Below are 19839 nucleotides of genomic sequence, written 5' to 3' on the forward strand. Positions count from 1 at the left end.
GAGCCTGTGCTCTAGAGCCCGCGAGCCACAACTACTGAGCTCACGTGCCACAACTACTGAAGCCCACACACCTAGAGCCCGTGCTCCGCAACAAGAGAAGCCACCGCAATGAGAAGCCCACGCACCGCAACGAAGAGTAGCCCCCGCTCACCGTAACTAGAGAAAGCCCGTGCTCGGCAACAAAGGCCCAACACAGCCAAAAATAAATTCAATAAAATAAATTTTAAAAAAAGAATAATGAAAACCAAAATGCATATGAAGTATCATTCCAACTTTAAAAATATGAGCTGAAGTATTTACAATAGCCAGGATATTGAAGCAACCTGAGTGTCCATCGACAGACGAATGGATAAAGAGGATGCGGCACATATATACAATGGAATATTACTCAGCCATAGAAAGAAACAAAATTGAGTTATTTGTAGTGAGGTGGATGGACCTAGAGACTGTCAAACAGAGTGAAGTAAGTCAGAAAGAGAAAAACAAATACCGTATGCTAACACATATAAATGGAATCTAAAAAAAAAAAAATGGTTCTGAAGAACCTAAGGGCAGGACAGGAATAAAGACGCAGACTTAAAGAATGGACTTTAGGACACAGGGAGGGGAAAGGGTAAGCTGGGACGAAGTCAGAGAGTGACATGGACATATATACACTACCAAATGTAAAACATATAGCTAGTGGGAAGCAGCCACATAGCACAGGGAGATCAGCTCGGTGCTCTGTGGCCACCTAGAGGGGTGGGATAGGGAGGGTGGGAGGGAGACGCAAGAAGGAGGAGATATGGGGATATATGTATATGTATAGCTGATTCACTTTGTTATAAAGCAGAAACTAACACACATTTATAAAGCAATTATACTCCAATAAAAATGTTTTAAAAAATGGGAAAAAAATAGCTATGTTACTGTTTCAGTTAAATTAAATTCCATAATATTTTAGGTTCACTAGTAGACTTTACAATATAAAGGATTAAAGGAGTAAATGTTTTTGCAATTCAAGCTTAAAAAACTAGGTTTTTATGGTTTTGTGTATTTAGATGTACATTTTTAAAAATTTATTTCATTTATTTATTTTTGGCTGCGTTGGGTCTTCATTGCTGCTCACAGGCTTTCTCTAGTTCCGGTCAGTAGGGGCTACTCTTCATTGCAGTGCGCGGTCATCTCGTTATGGTGGCTTCTCTTGTTGCGGAGCACAGGCACTAGGCCCGCAGGCTTCAGTAGTTGCAGCACACTGACTCAGTAGTTGTGGCACGTGGGCTCAGTAGTTGTGGCTCACAGGCTCTAGAGCGCACGGTCAGTAGTTGTGGCACACGGGCTTATTTGCTCCGCTGCATGTGGGGTCTTTCCAGACCAGGGCTTGAACCCATGTCTCCTGTATTAGCAGGTAGATTCTTAAACCACTGTGTCACCAGGGAAGCCCTAGATGTGCATTTTATTTCTCCTAAAATAGGGACAGACCTGTAGATTAGAAGATGCCAAAAAGATACCGCAAAAAATCCTTACTAGAATTGGAATCAATCCCATTTCTCAGTAAACTGGTGTTTACAGATACAGATTTTGCTCTTTCTGTTGGGGAGTGGGCTGTGTGGCGGGAGAGCAGTGGAACTGAAGGATTTGCAAATAAACGTAAGAACAAAGTGTTTTTGAAAAGAAACCTGGAGGATCACCCAGTCCAATGAAGTCTTTCTTCATTCGAGAGGTGACAGTAAGCCTTTCAATTTCAGAGTAGAGTTCTTGCTATACCATACAGTATTCTCTAGTTTGCTAGAGGTGGAACCCCCTAGAAGTCAATGTTTTTTTTGGAAACCTATTAAAATGCTGATATGTTTATGTCTGCCCTGGGAACCAAAACTTTTACTTGTAAAAAATATGATTCTATTATATTCATATGTTATATTTAACCTCAACATATCCAGGGCGGGAAATGTTGTTAAACTAAACACAATGAGTTATTTCAGAGGTTTTGTATTAACATTTGTATGCTACCTACTCATTTGGTTTCCTGAGCTCATCAGCAAATAAGCAGTATAAGATGGAAAAGATTTAAGAAAAATTTAGGGTGTGAACGTAAATGTAGAAATTCCAAGTTTACTATCTTTTTTTCTAAAACTAAGATGAGACCATAAAAATATCTAGTCACTACATTGTATACCTGAAACCAATATAACACGTCAATTATAACTGAAGTTTTAAAAAAAAAAAGATGAGGGCTTCCCTGGTGGCGCAGTGGTTGTGAGTCCGCCTGCCAATGCAGGGGACACCGGTTCGTGCCCCAGTCCGGGAAGATCCCACATGCCGCGGAGCGGCTGAGCCCGTGAGCCATGGCCGCTGAGCCTGCGCGTCTGGAGCCTGTGCTCCGCAACAGGAGAGGCCACAACAGTGAGAGGCCCGCGTACCGCAAAAAAAAAAAAAAAAAAAAAAAAAAAAAAATGAGACCAACGTTACTTCATGCCAGCCTTGATGAATCTGCACCCCCTTGAAGCCTAGTTCAGTTTTTTGAAATTCTAAGTTGGTTCTCATTTGGTATAGTAGAGATAAAACATTTGAATGACTATTTTTGTTTTGTTTTCAATCCACTGTGCTAAAATCGTGTGGTTACTGCGTGTACCTTATGTTCTTTAAAAGATGGTTTTAAATGAAAATGGTTTGAGACTATAAGAAGTCTTAATGCTTTTGGGCAATTACCACAATAAAACTAATTTTGAAAAGTACTCGATTAAAAGACAATTGAGGGACTTCCCTGGTGGTGCAGTGGTTAAGAATCACTGCCAATGCAGGGGACACGGGTTAGAGCCCTGGTCCAGGAAGATCCCACATGCCACAGAGCAACTAAGCCCGTGCACCACAACTACAGAGCCTGCACGCTAGAGCCGGCAAGCCACAACTACTGAAGCCTACACGCCTAGAGCCCGTGCTCCGCAATGGGAGAGGCCACCTCAATGAGAAGCCCACACACCGCAACAAAGACCCAACACAGCCATAAATAAATAATTTTTAAAATAAATAAATAAATTTATTTAAAAAAAAAAATAAAAGACAATTGAATGTGGGAAGTGACTGTTAAAAGGATATTTGAGTGGACATATTGACTTTTTTATTTTACTTGTGGCTTTAAAGTGCTTCTGGCCTGATGGTAATGTAGCTGCACTAACTTTCTTTTAGTTAGTGCCTGCACAGCATGTCTTTTCCATCCTTTTACTCTCAACCTCTCTATATCCTTATGCATGAAGTGTGTTTCTTATAAATAGAATATAATTTAATGTTTTTTCGTTTGTCATTTTGACATCCTGTATCTTTTAAATAGAGCCTTTAAGTCTATTGACTTTTTTTTTTTTTTTGCGGTACGCCGGCCTCTCACTGTTGTGGCCTCTCCCGTTGCGGAGCACAGGCTCCGGACGCGCAGGCTCAGTGGCCATGGCTCACGGGCCCAGCCGCTCCGCGGCATGTGGGATCTTCCCGGACCAGGGAACGAACCCGCGTCTTCTGAATCGGCAAGCGGACTCTCAACCACTGGGCCACCAGGGAAGCCCGACTCTTCTCGATTTCAAAAGTATTCTGTATGTATGAGAAGTGTCTATCATATAATTCCGAGTAGAAAAATAATGCTGCAGATTTCATTTCACATGTGAACTTTTTTTAAAAAGAAAGAGCACTGGAACAAAATAAAAGTTTTTAAAACAACTTACTCCAGGTGGTAAGGGAAGAAATTTCAGTTTTTATTTTATAGACTTCCATATTATTTAACCATTTTGTGTGTCATATAAAGTGCCACATAAAACGTTGTTTACAAATAAAAAATTATATCAACTCAGTAGAATGAATCTTTAAAAAGTTGTTGTTTGGTATTCTACTCTTGGATTACTTTCCCTTCATAATCAAACCTTTGCTTCTCACATGGTGGGCCCTCAATAAATACTTTTGAGATTGAACACTGGTTTGTTGTGGTTTTTTGCCTATAAAAATAGCAATTTTAGATATTCAACCTAATTGTAGCTGCTCAGTGAATAAACGACAATGTTGAAAAGAACAACTGAAAATGTAGGCCCCAGATTAGTGATGGCTGAATCCTAAAGGCAGTGCCTAAAATATCAAATGTCTCAACTAAAAGTAAGGACAAATTTGGGAACAAGCTAGAGAGCCTCTTAAAATTCCAGAATGTAAATTCCCAACTTATCTCCCTAGTTTTCAAATTTATAAATGAATATATTTTCAAAGTCTCTACAAGCTGAAGGATTCTAAATCTAGGCCAAATAACTGATTATAACAAAAAGAGTGTTGTTTAAATATATTTTCTTTCCTTTTCTACTGAGGAACAAATAAGAGGACCTAAGCTAAATTTGTAACATTACAATTTTTTCAAAATGTGAGCCAAATAATAAGTTCTTAAAGAACAGATTTTCAAGTCAAGTTGTGAATTCTCTTTCTTACATCCCTTCAGAAGTAAGACAGAAGTGACTTTGTGTGGCTACATGACTTGGGTCCAGTTCTGCTTAGAAGCTGGTAGGAGAGATAACTGGTACTCTGAGGCTATAGTTGCTTAATGTGATAAGAAAGTTCTAGTGCATCTAATGCATCCATGCTGATTTTTCTCTCTACAAACCAGCATTTTAAGTCAGAGTGTCATTTTCACAAGCTTGAGCCAGCCTACATTTCCATTATTATGAATGCTCATAATTAAAACTGGAAAGAACATTTCAGTAAAAATTTTTAAAAATAAATTTTTAAAAATAAATTGGGCTCATAATTTTAAAAACTGGAAAGAACATGGAAATGTAACATCTCAGAAGCATTATGCAATTGGGTAGAGTAAAAGGTAAGGAGGGCTCCTCAGCAAACTAAAAAGTGCTGGATTTTCTACCATTTCTGATATATAAATATAGTACTAGGAAGAAGTATGAACACATAAGATACTCTAGGCCTGGTTTATTGATATAACATTAGGTTGACCTCTACAAAAATACTTATTAGGAATGTCATAATAATAATCATGGATATAATAACTTTACAACTATAATTACAGGTTGGACCAATGCAACCTCCAGGCAAACAAAGATTTTGGAGCAGCATGATCTTCTTACAAGCTGATATCATAGGCATTTGTATGTGTTCAATGTTCAAATGGTTTGGGAACTTCATTTTCAAAAGGCAATTTCAAGACCTAAAATTGTTTTTCTCCATTAAAAAAAAAATAAATGTTTGAGAGAACCAGCTAGACAGTTACCAACTAATTCATGTAGCAGGTATTTCTTTAAGTATGTACTTCAATACCAGTGCCATGATGAGGACTGGGACACAGAAATGGAAAACAAACATGGTTTGATGATTATCCCAGCTCATATATAAAACATGTTCATTAATATTACACATTACCTATGGGGGGAAATAACATACTTTCAAAAGTGATTTTCTGCCTCTGGTTTAGCAGAAGGTGCCCAACCACAAAAATTCACCATTCTGTGCACACACAAAAATTCACAATTTCTTCAGTATGAGTGTGGAAATGTACATATATTTTGGCCTTTGAAAGAGAAGTGTTATTAAAATTTTAATGATAATAAATACTGTTTATTGAGTACCATTATTGGGCCTGTATTTAATATTAACTCTTTTAAACAACCCTGAAAGTAGGTATTATTTCCATTTTATGGATGATTTATGTTGAGAAGCCCCTCCCAGAATGAGCCCATATTATTCTGAACAATTTGCAGTTCCAGAGCAGCAGCTGCAGCTCATTTAAAAAGATGAAACAATAGTGGCCATTTACTGAACATTTACTCTGTCCTTGTACTGTTCTAGGTCCTTTACATTTACTGTTTCATTGCATTCTCACAACAACCCTACACGATACATAATAATGTATAGATGTAGCAACCGAGGCTCAGAGAGGCTAAGCAATGTGCCCTAAATCACACAGCCAGTGAATGGCCACCTAGCAGAGTTACCAACCTGGGGCTCTCTCACCCTCAAACACTTACTCTCTCCTCTCTAAAATATCCCCACACTCCACTGACATCCACTTCTCCAACCTCCTTTCATGCTCTATCCTCTGCCTGAAATGGTCTCTTCTGCCTAACTCCCTCTCATTCTTCAAGGTCCAATGCAGATATTCCTTTTTCAGTCCCAACCACCCCAGGCAAAATTTGTAATCATAGCACGTGTTTTTGCTACTAGTCTAGCACTTATCACATATTATTGTAATTATTTGCATGTATTTCTCTCCCAAGGAGGTTAAGAAGGCCTTGAGTGCAAAAAATTGTTTATTATTCATTTTTGACTTCCCAAAACATAGTAAACAGCTTGGCACATAGACTGACACCCTAAGTTATTAGGTGGCAGACCTAATCACTCATACAAACCTGCTGTAAATTAAAAGAACCTCTAAAAAAGTGACAAAAACAATCCTCCTGCCTTTATCTGTGAACCATATTGTTTTGCATGTTTTTATTTGTCTGTTTAAAAGACCCTCAGAAAAGTAAATGTCACCACCTCTCCACCCTCTCTATTTGTCATTCTCCTAACAGGTCATTCTAGCCTGTTCCTGCATATTTCTGCCCTCTGAGAAAATTGTGCCTTCTCCTAGTTCAGAAAACACAAAATAGAATTTTCACAAAATCTGTCTTAATTTTGTCTGTTTCCTGGTTAACTAATCTATACATGGCACAGAACTTCTGTCTGGATTCTCAACACAGAGATAGGCCTTTTTCTTGCCAGTGAGAAATGTGATGACCACAAGGGAGTCTACTAGTGCCAGAAGGAAGGAGCACACTGAAAAATGGTGCATGGCTTAGCCCTTCAAACAGAGCAAATGCATTTTTGTTTACCAATGTTTTATTTTTCTGTAAGGAGATAAGTAAATGTTTTGATTCCTGATGAACAGATTGGAAAGCAAAGATATAGAAAGAGTAAATTATTTGGCCTAAATCCTATTGTCCTAGAGTTTGGAATTTAATCCAAAAGTTTTTACCTTCCAGCCCGCACTCAAACTCAAGACCAAATTTTCAGAAAATGGATTGTAGCTCTATTATTTTCTTTATCAAGACAATCAGGTCATCCCTTTAAATAACTCCTTTCTGCTTTAGAAGTGGTATTAATAGACAATTATCCTAAAAACTTATATGCAAAACAGGCTAATAAAAAGATCTGGCTTTTTTTTAAGTTTATGCTGAATAGAAATATCAGAGATAATTGGCAGTGCTGTCTGGACAAAGAGTTATAGCTTTGTGGTATAAACACATAGACTGCATGTCCAAATTAGCTCAAGAAATTTCCCATTTCTTAGAGGGCGGGCTGGCTGCCAGCTCTCTAAGAGAGAAAAACACACCCTCTTAGAACATGAATCATTACATAGCACATAAAGCAAGTGTGTGAACACACACACAAACACATACACACACAGAGGCATTTTAAATAATTGCGTGAGACTTTACAAAATATCCCTTCACCACATATAAAGTACACATTTTATCAACCAAGATCAGGTTGTCCTTTTCTCATCCATGCTGTCATAAAGGGTAAGCTATTTACCAATAGCATTGCTACATAAGAAGGCTCAAGATGTGCTGTAAACAGGGGTGCCAAACACACAGAGCAGATGACTCAGAACTGATTTTAGAGTACACAGTTGTAGGCTGAACTTAGTGCCTGCAGCTGGTTATTTGTCAACCCTGTTTTAAAAACAGATTGGTTGACCTTTATGCCTAGAACTAGTTATCTTCTAAATCCCAGACCTGAAGTGCAACCTTCTTAGAGAAAGAAGACCTAATCAATGCTTTTAGCATAGGTGCACTAAGATGACCATTCTTTGGAAATGTGGATTGAAATTTTGAACAAGGACAGAGGTGAGCTCCCCAAGCTGAAACAACAGAAAACCAGAGGCAAGGTGACCAGAAACGAGAGTGGGCATTTGGATGGCTCCCATCCATGTCATAAATGAGTGCAGTGAGTGTCCTTATTCTTTTTATTGTAAATATTCAAAAGTACTGACACATTACAATCAGATGGATAGCTTACAATTGAAACGAGGCCAAAATAGTTCCAAAATCCAAAGGCAAAGGAAGCCAGATATCTCAACATGCATGCCTAAAAAGCAACTGTAAAGCACACAATAAAATATAAAAAGAAAACTTACAATAATAAATACGCTTTTTAACTGCCTTGAGACAACAGATTCCTCACAACAATCAGTTCTACATTAGCTAGCAAAAAGAGCTACTGCGTTGGACCAAAGATTATTTTCCCCTTTATAAAAATTTCTGGTTTCATCATAAATGTTGTGGTATCACTGTCCAAGGGTCTTGGAGTTTAATGCATATTTTTAGACATTAATTTAATAGAGTAAAACCACAACTTGCAAATTTCTTTTCTTTTAATATTGGAAGAATACTTGTCTATTTTATACTACTTTTTGAAAAGCTTTTTTTAATAAGGCATTTTTGGAAAGAATATTTTACATACTTTTTTCAGACTAACTCTACTTCTTTTTAATAAAAACTAATCCAAAAATACAAACAAAGAATTAAAAAATAAATACGTTCCCTATATTAAAAGCAACTTTTTTCTTGCATGGTTTATCAGTAAACTCAAAATACACTTAAGCTGATAATTAAAATGATCTATAATTGTCTTGTCTTCACTGTTAACAAGTCCTACAATAAAATAATGAGAATGTTTGATATTAAAAGCTGTGCTTCCACCCAAATACACTGCAACACCCCAGAAATGATAGGTAATGAGGACATTGTTTCCTTACATTGCTTCTTAGAAGCATCCATAATGCTGGGTTTTTGTAGAGGCGTAGACATTTTCTTTGTTTGTGTTTTTGGTTGGTGATGGTGGTGATAGCTGTTTATGAAAGCCATCAGATGGTTATTTATTAATACAGAAGCCTTTAAAATGCAATGAAGTCAGGAAAGATAAAAAGTCATCTTTCAAATACAAACTTAACTCTTCTATCACAGTCCTAAATAACTGTACAAAAAGTGAGATTTGGCTATGAAAACAAAAAATCCTTGTCTCATTATTTCTATCCTTCTCAACATTCTCACAAGTTATATGAAAAGTTACACAGAGAAAAGAAAGAATTTTTGACAATATTTTATTGAATACATAAAATAATTTTAATCAATTCATAGGGTAATATAAAATAACTCACTCAAAAATTAAAATTCCTCAAATTAAGTTAACTCAGTCAATAAATGTATTTGTTTATAATCTGGGTGTCCAGTCATATAGATGTTTTTAAAATATAAGAATGTAAATATAATGTGATGGATTTTGTTGGTTAAAAAATTAATAAGCATAAAATAATCCATTGTTTTTAAATGGAAAATACAGAATAGAAAACAATACTTTTACAGTTTGTTTTGGTTCTTATTTCTAAATAATATGTTTATCAATTTGGAGATCTTCTTATTAACTTTCTGTAACTGCAGAGGAGAACTGAGCTCATTACAAGACCACACCTCTCAATTTTCAGGATTATATCACTATTTTTAGTTTCACTATTCATTATTTTAAAATTTAAATAATTTCCTTATACCATGAATTTGTTTTTATTTAAATCTTTTTTTTTTTTTTTTTGGTTTGGTGTGTAAAATATGTCACACATTCAGAAGAAGAGCAATACCAGCCCCAAGAAGCTCCCTCCATACTTTCTATGTCACAGCTTGCTCCCTTTTCCTTAAATGTAACTCTCTCCTGATTTTTTTGGTGTTCACTTCCTTGTTTTGGTGCTTTACATTTTTGCTGTCTAAGAACACATCACTCAACTTTACAGTCTGGCCTGTTTTTGAGTTTTAAATAAATGGAATTATGCATTATATATTCTTTTACATTAGCCTTTTCTAGCTCAATATAAAGTTTATAAGATTCATTTATATTGTAGCATTCAGTTGTAGTTCATTTTCATTGCTATATAGTATTTCATTGTATAATTATACCACAATTTATTAATACATTCTCCTGTCAATGGACATTTAGCTTGTTCCTATGTTGAAGCATATGAATAAAGCTGTTATAAACTTTCTTATACATGTCTCCTGGTACACATGGGCATAGATTTCAGTTGGATATACACCTAAGAGAGGAATTGCTAGGTCACAAGTAGAGTATGTTTAGTTTTAGTAAATAAAGTCAAACTACTTTCTAAATTGGTTAAATTAGTTTCCATTCCATTCTCATACAACAGCAGTTGTATGAGAATTCCAGGTACTCTACTTCCTTGGCAATCCTCACTATTTTGTCTTTTTAATTTCAGCCATTCTGATGCATATGTAGGAGCATCTCTTTTCATTTTTAATTTGCATTTCTCTGATGACTAATGAGATTGGGCACCTTATCATATGTTTCTTGACCTATTAGATATTTCCTGTTTTAAAGTGGCTGTTGAGTCTATTTGCCCATTTTTCTACTGGATTGTATTTTCTTACTGCGTTGTATGAGTTCTTCATATATTCTGGATATAGGCACTTTGTTAATTATATGTGTTCCAGATATCTCCTAATCTGCAGCTTGCCTTTTCACTATTTTAATTACTTTTAATATTCTTAATTTTACTGTAATCAAATCAATCAATCCTTACCTTTAAGGTTGGTGCTTCTTAATGTCCAATACGTTTAAAAATCATTCTCTCACTTTGAGATCATGAATCTATTCTTCTATATTATCTTCTAAAGCTTTATTGTTTTGCCTTTCATAGTTAAAGGATCTACAATTTACCTAGAATTGATATTTTTGTGTACAGTGTGAGCGGCTTAAGTTGGGTTTTTTTCCCAGATAGAGCATCCTCTTTTCCAGTGTTCAGCAATGTCATTTTTGTCATCAATGTTTAATTTTTTTGTTAATTTTCAACAGATTTTCTCGACTCCTTACTGTGTAAAATGAGGGTGTTCGTACCCTTACAGTTGCTTCCCCTTCCCCTGCCTACCTTTCAGCTGCCAACATCTGTCAGCTAGAGCTTTACTTTAACATCATCAAAGCCAAGTGTTTATATTCTGTTCTTAATCAAGATTAACTCCTCCATGCTTTGTACATAAGTTTATTTTAAAAGCTGATAACCAATATACAAATATTTTTTTACTGCAAAGAAAATTTTATTTTATATATTACTAGTCACAAATTTGTCATTAATTATTACATAAATGCTGCCTAGTGCCATTAACCAAATGGCATGACCATTTTATGTCTACAATTCACTTCTGTATTTACAAACATAATTTTCATGACTCAATAAACAAATTTTATATTATTACAACTATTCATTACATTATTCATCATAGAGCTAGAAAGTGCTAAAAATTACATTCTCTTGCCTATGCTGCTGATGTCACAATCCTGTGCCACTCAAAGGAAAATACACTAGTGCCAAGATTAGAGTCTCCTCTCTTACATTTTACCAATTGCTGAAAAAATAATCATGTGTTAAATTGTTTTATATTTGGAACATGATGTTCTGGTAAAGTGTTTTGATCTACTTAGAGTTTCTGGTTATTCTTTTTTACCTTCTTAAGATTCACAGGCTTTTCCCACCATATCCTAATATCTTGCAACTTCTCATTAGCAGCAGCTATTATTTGAAAGCGATTCTTTTCTTTTCCTTGAAAACATTTTTCTGTAGGCCTGCCAATCTCTGTCCTAAAGTAGACCCATCTTCTTCCTTGGCCTACTACATAACTGTCATCCTTGGATATTGTTTCATTATTCTCCTAAACAAGTTTTTTTGTATAATATATGCTTGAGAAGAGGTAGACCAACTGCAAGGTTAGAGGGAGCACAACCCACACAGGACCACCCTCACATGTGACATCAGTTGCAAGTTTGAGGGGTTCTCCAAATCATGCTCAGTTTTTTTTTTTTGTTTTTTTTTTTTTGTCGTACGCGGGCCTCTCACTGTTGTGGCCTCTCCCGTTGCGGAGCACAGGCTCCGGACGCGCAGGCTCAGCGGCCATGGCTCACGGGCCCAGCCGCCCCGTGGCGTGTGGGATCCTCCCGGACCCGGGCACGAACCCGTATCCCCTGCATCGGCAGGCGGACTCTCAACCACTGCGCCACCAGGGAAGCCCCATGCTCAGTTTTGATAATTCACTAGAAGGACTCACAGAACTCATTGAAAGCTATTATATTCATGGTTGAGAGTTATTGCAGAGAAAGAATACAGATTAAAGTCAGCCAAGGGAGGAAATACATAGAGTCTGGGGAAATACCCAGTGCAGAGCTTCCATTGTCCTGTCCCCATAGAGTCAAGACACATTACTTCTCCAGTATTGATTTTTGACAATAAGCACAGACGCTTGCCAACCAGGGAAGTTCATTAGAGCCTCAGTATTTAGTTTTTACTGAGGCGCCATTACATAGGCATGATTGACTGACCTCAAGGTCAATTTTAATCTCCAGTTTCCCGGCCCTCAAGGTGTGACTCAAAGTCCCAACCTTGAATCACATCCATTACAGTTTGGCTACCCCAAAGCCCCCAGGAAGACAATAACACCCCATCAGCCATGACATTTCAGGAGTTTAGAGATTACCTCCCGAAAGCTGGTGGCAAAGGCCAGACCTCTTGTGGGGTAAGGTTAAATTATTTATTAAACAATCCCACATCTTCCCCTTTCTTGGTTTTCACCCTTTTTTTTACTGGAGTACACCCTCAAGTAAAGGTTCATAGATGTAAATTCCCACTTTAAATCTTTAGTGTTCTGAGATTTCACAATGATATCTCTAAATACGGGCCTTTTAAAAATTTATCTGACTTGGCTTTTATGGACTGTTTGAATTTTAAAATCTCCCTTTAGCTCTGGAGATGTTATTTCTTTAACAATTCCTTCCCTCTACCATGAGTGCTTTGTATTTCTAGAATACCTAGTAGTTGGCTATTAGACATCTTGAACTGATTTCCAGTTCTGAGTCCAAAGCATCTCCAGGGTTCTTCAGGGCAGCTTAGTGACTTCTATCCTTGAAGTCCACTTCTCTCATATTCTAGGGTGTTGTTTTCTCCTCTTCTTCCTCTCTGCTCCACTATAAACTTAATAAAGCATGTTTTACCTTCTTCTCATCTACTCATGACCACTTATATCTGTGGACTACAAATCTTTTTTATTCTTCTAATATTATTTTAAATTATTTCTGTGAGAGAGGAATAAATAAATGTGCTCGCCTTGACGTCGTGAACTAGAAAGTGCCCTTATGAATTAAAAAAATATTTTAAAGACAGGTGGCTTTTATCTTCACAGTATGTTTCCTATGACTATATCAGTGGCATGACACCCAGCAATGAATGCATCCCCTGAGCCTCGATTACACAGTTCCAGGACAAGAGCATCTCAGGAGAGGTATACACATAGAGCCTTATATGACACTTTTTCCTTTATCATATTACATACACAAGATATCACATTATAAATATTAAAAGGAAAAAATGACCTCAGTGACTTTATTTTTAAAATTTATTTTCAAAGCTGTTCCTATCTAAAGAAAAACAACAGAAAAAAAGTATAAAACTCTTACCAAGTTCCAGATGGCAGCTGTGGTGTACAAGAAAGAATGCTGGCTTTGGCATCAGAAGACCTGGGTTTGAGGCCTGGCTCTGCTTCTGTTGTCTCAGTAACTTTGATCGAGTTACTGAACTATTCTGAGTCACAAATTTCTCTTCCATAAACAGACATGTGTCTGTCTCACCACTGTTGTGAGGCTGAAAACAAACAATAGCCATGAAGGAACTTTATAAATTGCAATGTAAATAGAAAATAAAATACACTTTCCAAATGACTATATTCTCCAAGGGAGGTTTTGTGCAGAACTCAAGAGAATCCTTCAGGGGAAAAAAAAGGTCTACATCTCTGTGACCATCTTTTCTCAGACAAGAAAAAAAAAAAATCACTCATAAATCACCTGAATTTTCCATGGGTTCCACCACATAGATAAACACGCCCACTGGAGATGATTGTAAAAATAATTATAGACTCTAAAAATGGTATATAAAAACAAGTTCCTAATTCTGAGTTTATTCACTTACCCTGTCCTTCAGCAAACATACAATGAATGCCAACAATATTCCAAGCCCTTGAAACATTTTTTTAAAACATCAGTTAGACCCACTACTTTCACTCACTCAGAAGGCTTCCTGTTTGTAGGGGAGATCATGTATGTACCCTTATACCCACAGTACAGTATTGGGTATAAAAAGTTACATATGCCTGCTGCAAACTAATAAGAAATGGTACTTCAGCCTTAAAAAATTAGTGGGTGATATTTCATTTCCCACCTATGAGAGTCACAAAATTCCAAAAGTGTGACAATATACAGTACTAGAAACAATGTCGAGAAACAGGGTCTCACAAACATTGGTGTTGAGAATGTAAGATGGTACAAACCTTATGGCTAAGAACTTGGCAATATTTAACAAAATTAGACATAACTTTATCTTGTATTGCTTAAGACTCAGCAATCCCACCTCCTGGAATGTATCCAAGATTCACTATCAAAAAATGAAAAGACATATGCACAAGTCTATTCACTGCAGCCCTATGCATAATATCAAAAAGTGGAAAAAAACCAAATGTCCATCAATAGGAAACTTGTTGAATAAAACATGGTCCACCCTAAAAAATGGAATATCACACCACCAATTAAAAGAAAGGGGGTGAGAGTGAAGGTCTCTAGTACATGATCTCCAGAATATGTTGTTAACTGACAAAAGCTAGGTGAAGATATGCATTAGTGTGCTACCATTTGGGAAAGGGGAATGTATAAATAAATACATATATTTGCTTATTTTAAAATGGAGCAGGAGAAAGAATAGTCTTTTCAATAAATGCTGCTGGGAAAACTGTATACATACATCCCAAAGAACGGAGTTGACCCTTATTATACCATATTTCAAAAATTGAAATGGTTCAAAGACATAAATATAAGATCTAAAACTACATATCTCTTAGAAGAATAGGATAAAAGCACAGGATAAAAGCTTCATGAAAAGAGAGAAAAAAATTTTTTTAAAGAAAAACAAAAGAGTAGGCTTTCAATTGGCTAAAATAAGTAGAGGAACATTCCAAGAAAAGGGAACTAAGTTCACACAGGTAACAGATATAGGAAAGTAATGTTTTGTTCTGGGAACTGTGAAAAGCTTGGATTGCCTGAAGAATGGGTTCTGTATAGAAGATATGAAGACTAGGCCATAAAGGAGAGGGCCTCTTATAACAGGTTAATGCATGTGGACTTTATTCCATAGGCAATAAGTAACCTTGGAAGGTTTTCATTATCAAGGGGATATGTAATAAAATAGAGCTTAATACCAATAATATTTTACTTTTGTATTGATCTTTTTTTTTTTTTTTTTTAGACCATGCCGCACAGCATGCGGGATCTTACTTCCCCGACCAGGGGTCAAACCCGAACCCCCTGCAGTGGAAGTGTGGAGTCTTAACCACTGGACCTCCAGGGAAGTCCCTTGATCTTTATTCTTTACAAATTGCTTTTACATACATGATCTCATTTGATCCCCGCCACAATTCTATAGTGGAGGTGTTATTACTACATGTCAGTTGAATAATCTTTAAGCAAGACATAGGCCCAGGTCTTATATGATTTCAAATTCAATCTGCTTCAAATCTACTTCCATTGTAGGAAGACTGATGTTTTGAAGTTGTGTGCAAAATACACTAAAGCGAGAGGATACTGAAGAGAGTAGGGCAGCTCCTGAAGAACAAAGGAACTGCTGAGACAGTTGGCTTTAGGAGCCAGCGTTTAGCCAAGTAATCGAAAACCAATGAGCAGGCTTCTTCTCTTCTAGGAAGTTTGACTCTGCCACGAAGGCAGCAGGAACAGAATTATGGAGATGATCTCAAATTTCTTTAAAATTCCCCCATGGTACTGAGCACTGTCCTAGGCACAGAGTGCTGCCAAATAGGTGCCTGGGGCATTCATTCCTCTCCGTGGGCACTAACACTACATGCCAAGGACCGGGAGAACCTTAGTCCCTACAGTGTTCTGAACTGTACTACCTGCTTCCAATTGCCTACTGCAGACCCAGATCACATCACTCCAACAGAATGAAATCAGATGCCTCTTCCAACATGACAAAGATATGTTTGTTTAAATGACAACTGTAGGATTCCGCTAAGGACATGTGGGCCATGTGAAACCTGGAAGCACAAAGCTCACAGCTGTTCATTTCAACAGTCAAGAGTGGACAACTGGTAAGAATCCAAACAATTTTTTATTGTTTAAGTCTTAGGTGCTCTTGTTTTTCTAATAGCTTCTCTGCTAACGATGCAAATTTGATCTCTCAAAATAAGGATTTTTCAGGAAAACATCTTGCATATGTTAACAAAGACGCGTTTCATTCGACTTCTCTAACACTGAAACATAAAGTGATTAAGATGAAAATTTCCTAACATCATATTACCTTTAAAGGTTATTCTAAAATAGTTAAAACATTAAACTCCAGCTTTGTTTCAAGGCCCCCTCCAGGTTCTGTCTTGTCGTAAGCTAAGTCTTCACAAGACTCCAGCACTGACTCACTCACCTAGTTCAGAACTTTCTTCAGGGTCCCTGAGTAATGCTGATAGAAGTGTTAAAGCAAAGGATTAACATCCCTCATCCCAATTCCCTCAAATAGTAGTTTTCTTTTTTCTGCTTTTTGTTTGCTTATTGTATTTTAGCTCGAGAAATCCTATCTTTACAAGAAATCTTTTGTTGAAGTCCACTATATAAAACTGCTAAAAGCAGAGGTGTAGTTTAAGGAGACAGGAAAAGAGGTGAGACCTGATTATTTATCCTCCCTTGGGCCCAAAGCCTTTTGCTGGACACAGAATAAAACAGTTGACCTTAAAGATTTTTGAGGTAACTTAGAATGTGAGGCATGATCTTCAAGATTTAGGAGCATAAAAACACTGAGTTAGACCAACCTCCTGGGTGTGAATAATAGAGCAGTCTACTTGATTGCTTCAGTCATTCATTCTTCCCACAATTATTCACTGAATATTTACGAGGTGCCAGATACTGTTCTTAGCACAAGGGATACAGCAGGAAACAAAAGAGACTAATTTTGTGCTCTCATGGAGCTTACAAGATAGTGGGGGGAAGACACTTAATAAAGACATAAATAAAAGTATATATGTTTGATGTGATAGAAAATGGATATGAAGAAAAGTAAAATAGGATAAGGGATAGTAAAAGGGTATACACGTGTGATTGTGCGTGTGCGCGTGTGTGTGTGCGTGCGCGTGTGTGTGCTCTTTTATGTGGTGAGTTGGGAAAGGCCTCCCTTGTGAGGGTGATCTTTAATCGGGGAGTCAATAAGGTGAAATATCTGGAAGAGCTATTCAGGTGGAAGAAACAGTAAGTAGAAAAGCGCTGAAGCAAGCGAGTGCTTGGCATGTTTGAGGAAGAGCGAGGAAGCCAGAGTGACAGGAGCAAAGCAATGAAGAGTGACAGCAGTAGAAGATGAGGTCAGAAGGATATCAGCTCCTCGGGGGAAGAGGCCAGATCACCCTCAATGTTGCTCTGCAGGGGCCAGCTGCAAGTTATGGAGTGGGTGGTCAATAAACATGTGTTGGAGAGAATCAGAAAGTCCATTGTTTTAATAAAAAGAACAAATTAAGGAGTATATATAATTTCTTAGTTCTTCCGTGAGAAAGTCTGAGGTGGAAATTTTGTAATGTATTTGTCTGATTAGAGTCCAGAACATCTTCTCCCTCCCTAGTGACCCCTGCCTTGGGGACAAAGTGCCTTCAGTGTTTTCAGGGCCACATCTCCCACCAAAGTCAGTTCCTGATGTTCTTATTGCTCAGATTACATAGGATGGCATGTTCCAAGGAAAATGATGACTAGTGAAGGATGAACAACATTAATAGATTAGATCCCCTGGCACATAGAAATCACTTTTAGATCAGAAAAGAAACAAACTGTTGCAAAATCAATGGCCTTGCACTGTAGCTCTGAGCTTCACAGAACTTCTGTCAAGTGTAGTTTTGGTCAATGATGTCACTCCCTCAGCCACTTAGAGCTGCATTAAGCACAATTCCAGAGCTAAACTGATATTATGAGGTAAAAATTGGTTGACTCTTTTACTTGTATTTCTGGGAGCAGGCCACTTTTAGCATAATTTCTTAAGAGGAGCAATTTTCAAATGAGGTTTTATGGCAGGCTTTGTCTTGTGTTTCTTTTTGTAAGGATAGCCATAGTCTCATCATTCCCTCTCTTGGGACCCACCATCCGCCAAGAAACATGACTGATTTCCTGGTTTTCTAATCCCCTTTGCAATTTGTGACTGAGTTAATAACAGCAAAAACGTCATTCTATTTGCAACTCTAAATATATCAAGATTGCCAGACTGTTCAAGAAAAAAATGCAATCTTTGCTTTTAGATTTTTTCTTAAAGGGACATTTCATCTTTATTGTAATGAAGCTAATTCCAGACAACACACCAAAAAAAGCCATAAATCTGTGCAACATAGATAATGAAGTAACTTAGACTGTTGACTGCAGGTGAAACAAGGAAGAGTAGAATATTTTGTAAGCCTATTATGAGTAGAAGCAGGACATTACATTTAAACTGCATGACATTAAAAGTCAAAAAGGATAGGAACTTTTGCTGTCAGAGAGTTTGCTTGGTTTGGTTCCTCATCAGCATCCTTTGTGCCCTGATATATTAGAATGCAAGCCAAGTGGTAGGCCTCTTATCCTTTTTACCTTTTCCTGTCTCACAGGGAAAAGTACTGACCCTGTGGATAGGGTAAGCCAGCAGCTCTGACCTTACCATTTATACAGGTGGGTTCATGAAAAGATATTCACTGCCAGTAGTGCACAATGAAGGTCCTGCCAAACTCCTTGATGACCATGAGGCAGGTCATCCACTCACCTGCTCCAGGTATGATCTCCCTCACTTTCCTCAAAATAAATAGTACTTGGACTAGGGTGACCAACCATCTAGGATTGCCCACAACTGAGGGACTGACTGGGACCTGGGGCTTCTAGTGCTAAAACTGGGAAAGTACAAGGCGAAGCAGAGCAGATGCTCACCCTAAGTTGGATCCCCACAAAGTATGAAGCAGCTCTTGACTGGGAGCTGTGGACAGTGGGCCTTGGTGGAGTTGCACTGCTCCCTTTTACCACACCCAGGGTAAGGCCTCACTGTCCAGGCCTTTGAGGAACACCACGTAGAAGTCCTCTCATTGGTCCAGTACCAGGGTAACCTCTGACAACTTCCACGTTACAAAATGGGGATAATAATTGTGCCTACTTCCTAATTCTTCTATGAGAATTAATTAAGTTAATATTAATATGTATAAAGTGCTTACAGCAAAGCTTGGCACTTAATCAGTGCCTAACAAATGTTACCTACTGTCATCATGGTCATTAGTTTCTGGATGGGGGAGAAATGATGCAGGACTTCACACTGTAGTTGATTCTCTCCTAGTGAATCTTAACCATCTTATGCATATTATCTTTTCAAAAGTGAAAAAAGAAAGAGAGAGGAAGGAAGGAAGAAAGAAAGGAAAGAAGGAAGGGAAGGGAGTAGGGAAGAAAGGAGGGAGGGAGGGAGGAAGGAGGGAAGGAAGGAAAGAAGGAGAGATTATGGTTAGTAAAGTCAGTTAAGATTTATCTGCTTTCTTAAAAAGTAATTCTACCCACAAGGACTGACATTTGACCAAGGTCAAAGTCCATATGAAAAATATTTTTTTAAATGCAATCAATTGGTATTAATACATGGCATTTTCAGAATAAGTTACTGCTTTTATCAACATTGTTTATCATAGTTTAGAAATGCAAACAATCTGACCATCCACCAGTAGGATAATGATTAACATAAATTATGTTACATCCATACTCAAATTTTGTTAA

General features: G+C 37.4%; 1 long non-coding RNA gene across 3 annotated transcripts in view; it reads right to left on the minus strand.

Annotated features, from left to right (window-relative positions):
- The window catches only part of LOC102995402 (uncharacterized), a 216756-nt gene that overhangs the window by 190874 nt on the left and 6043 nt on the right, over nucleotides 1–19839 (minus strand). For 2 of the 3 annotated variants that reach the window (XR_003681247.2, XR_003681245.2), the window contains exons 2-3: nucleotides 19340–19442; nucleotides 13501–13684 (exon numbers count right to left, since the gene is read on the minus strand). This is a non-coding gene — a long non-coding RNA (uncharacterized lncRNA). Of the gene's footprint in view, nucleotides 1–1086; nucleotides 1445–13500; nucleotides 13685–19339; nucleotides 19443–19839 lie in introns of those variants that run through there. The other variant, XR_008618226.1, reaches the window with a different exon arrangement.

This window comes from Physeter macrocephalus, chromosome 9, assembly GCF_002837175.3.
Source record: "Physeter macrocephalus isolate SW-GA chromosome 9, ASM283717v5, whole genome shotgun sequence".
Taxonomy (NCBI): Eukaryota; Metazoa; Chordata; class Mammalia; order Artiodactyla; family Physeteridae; genus Physeter; species Physeter macrocephalus.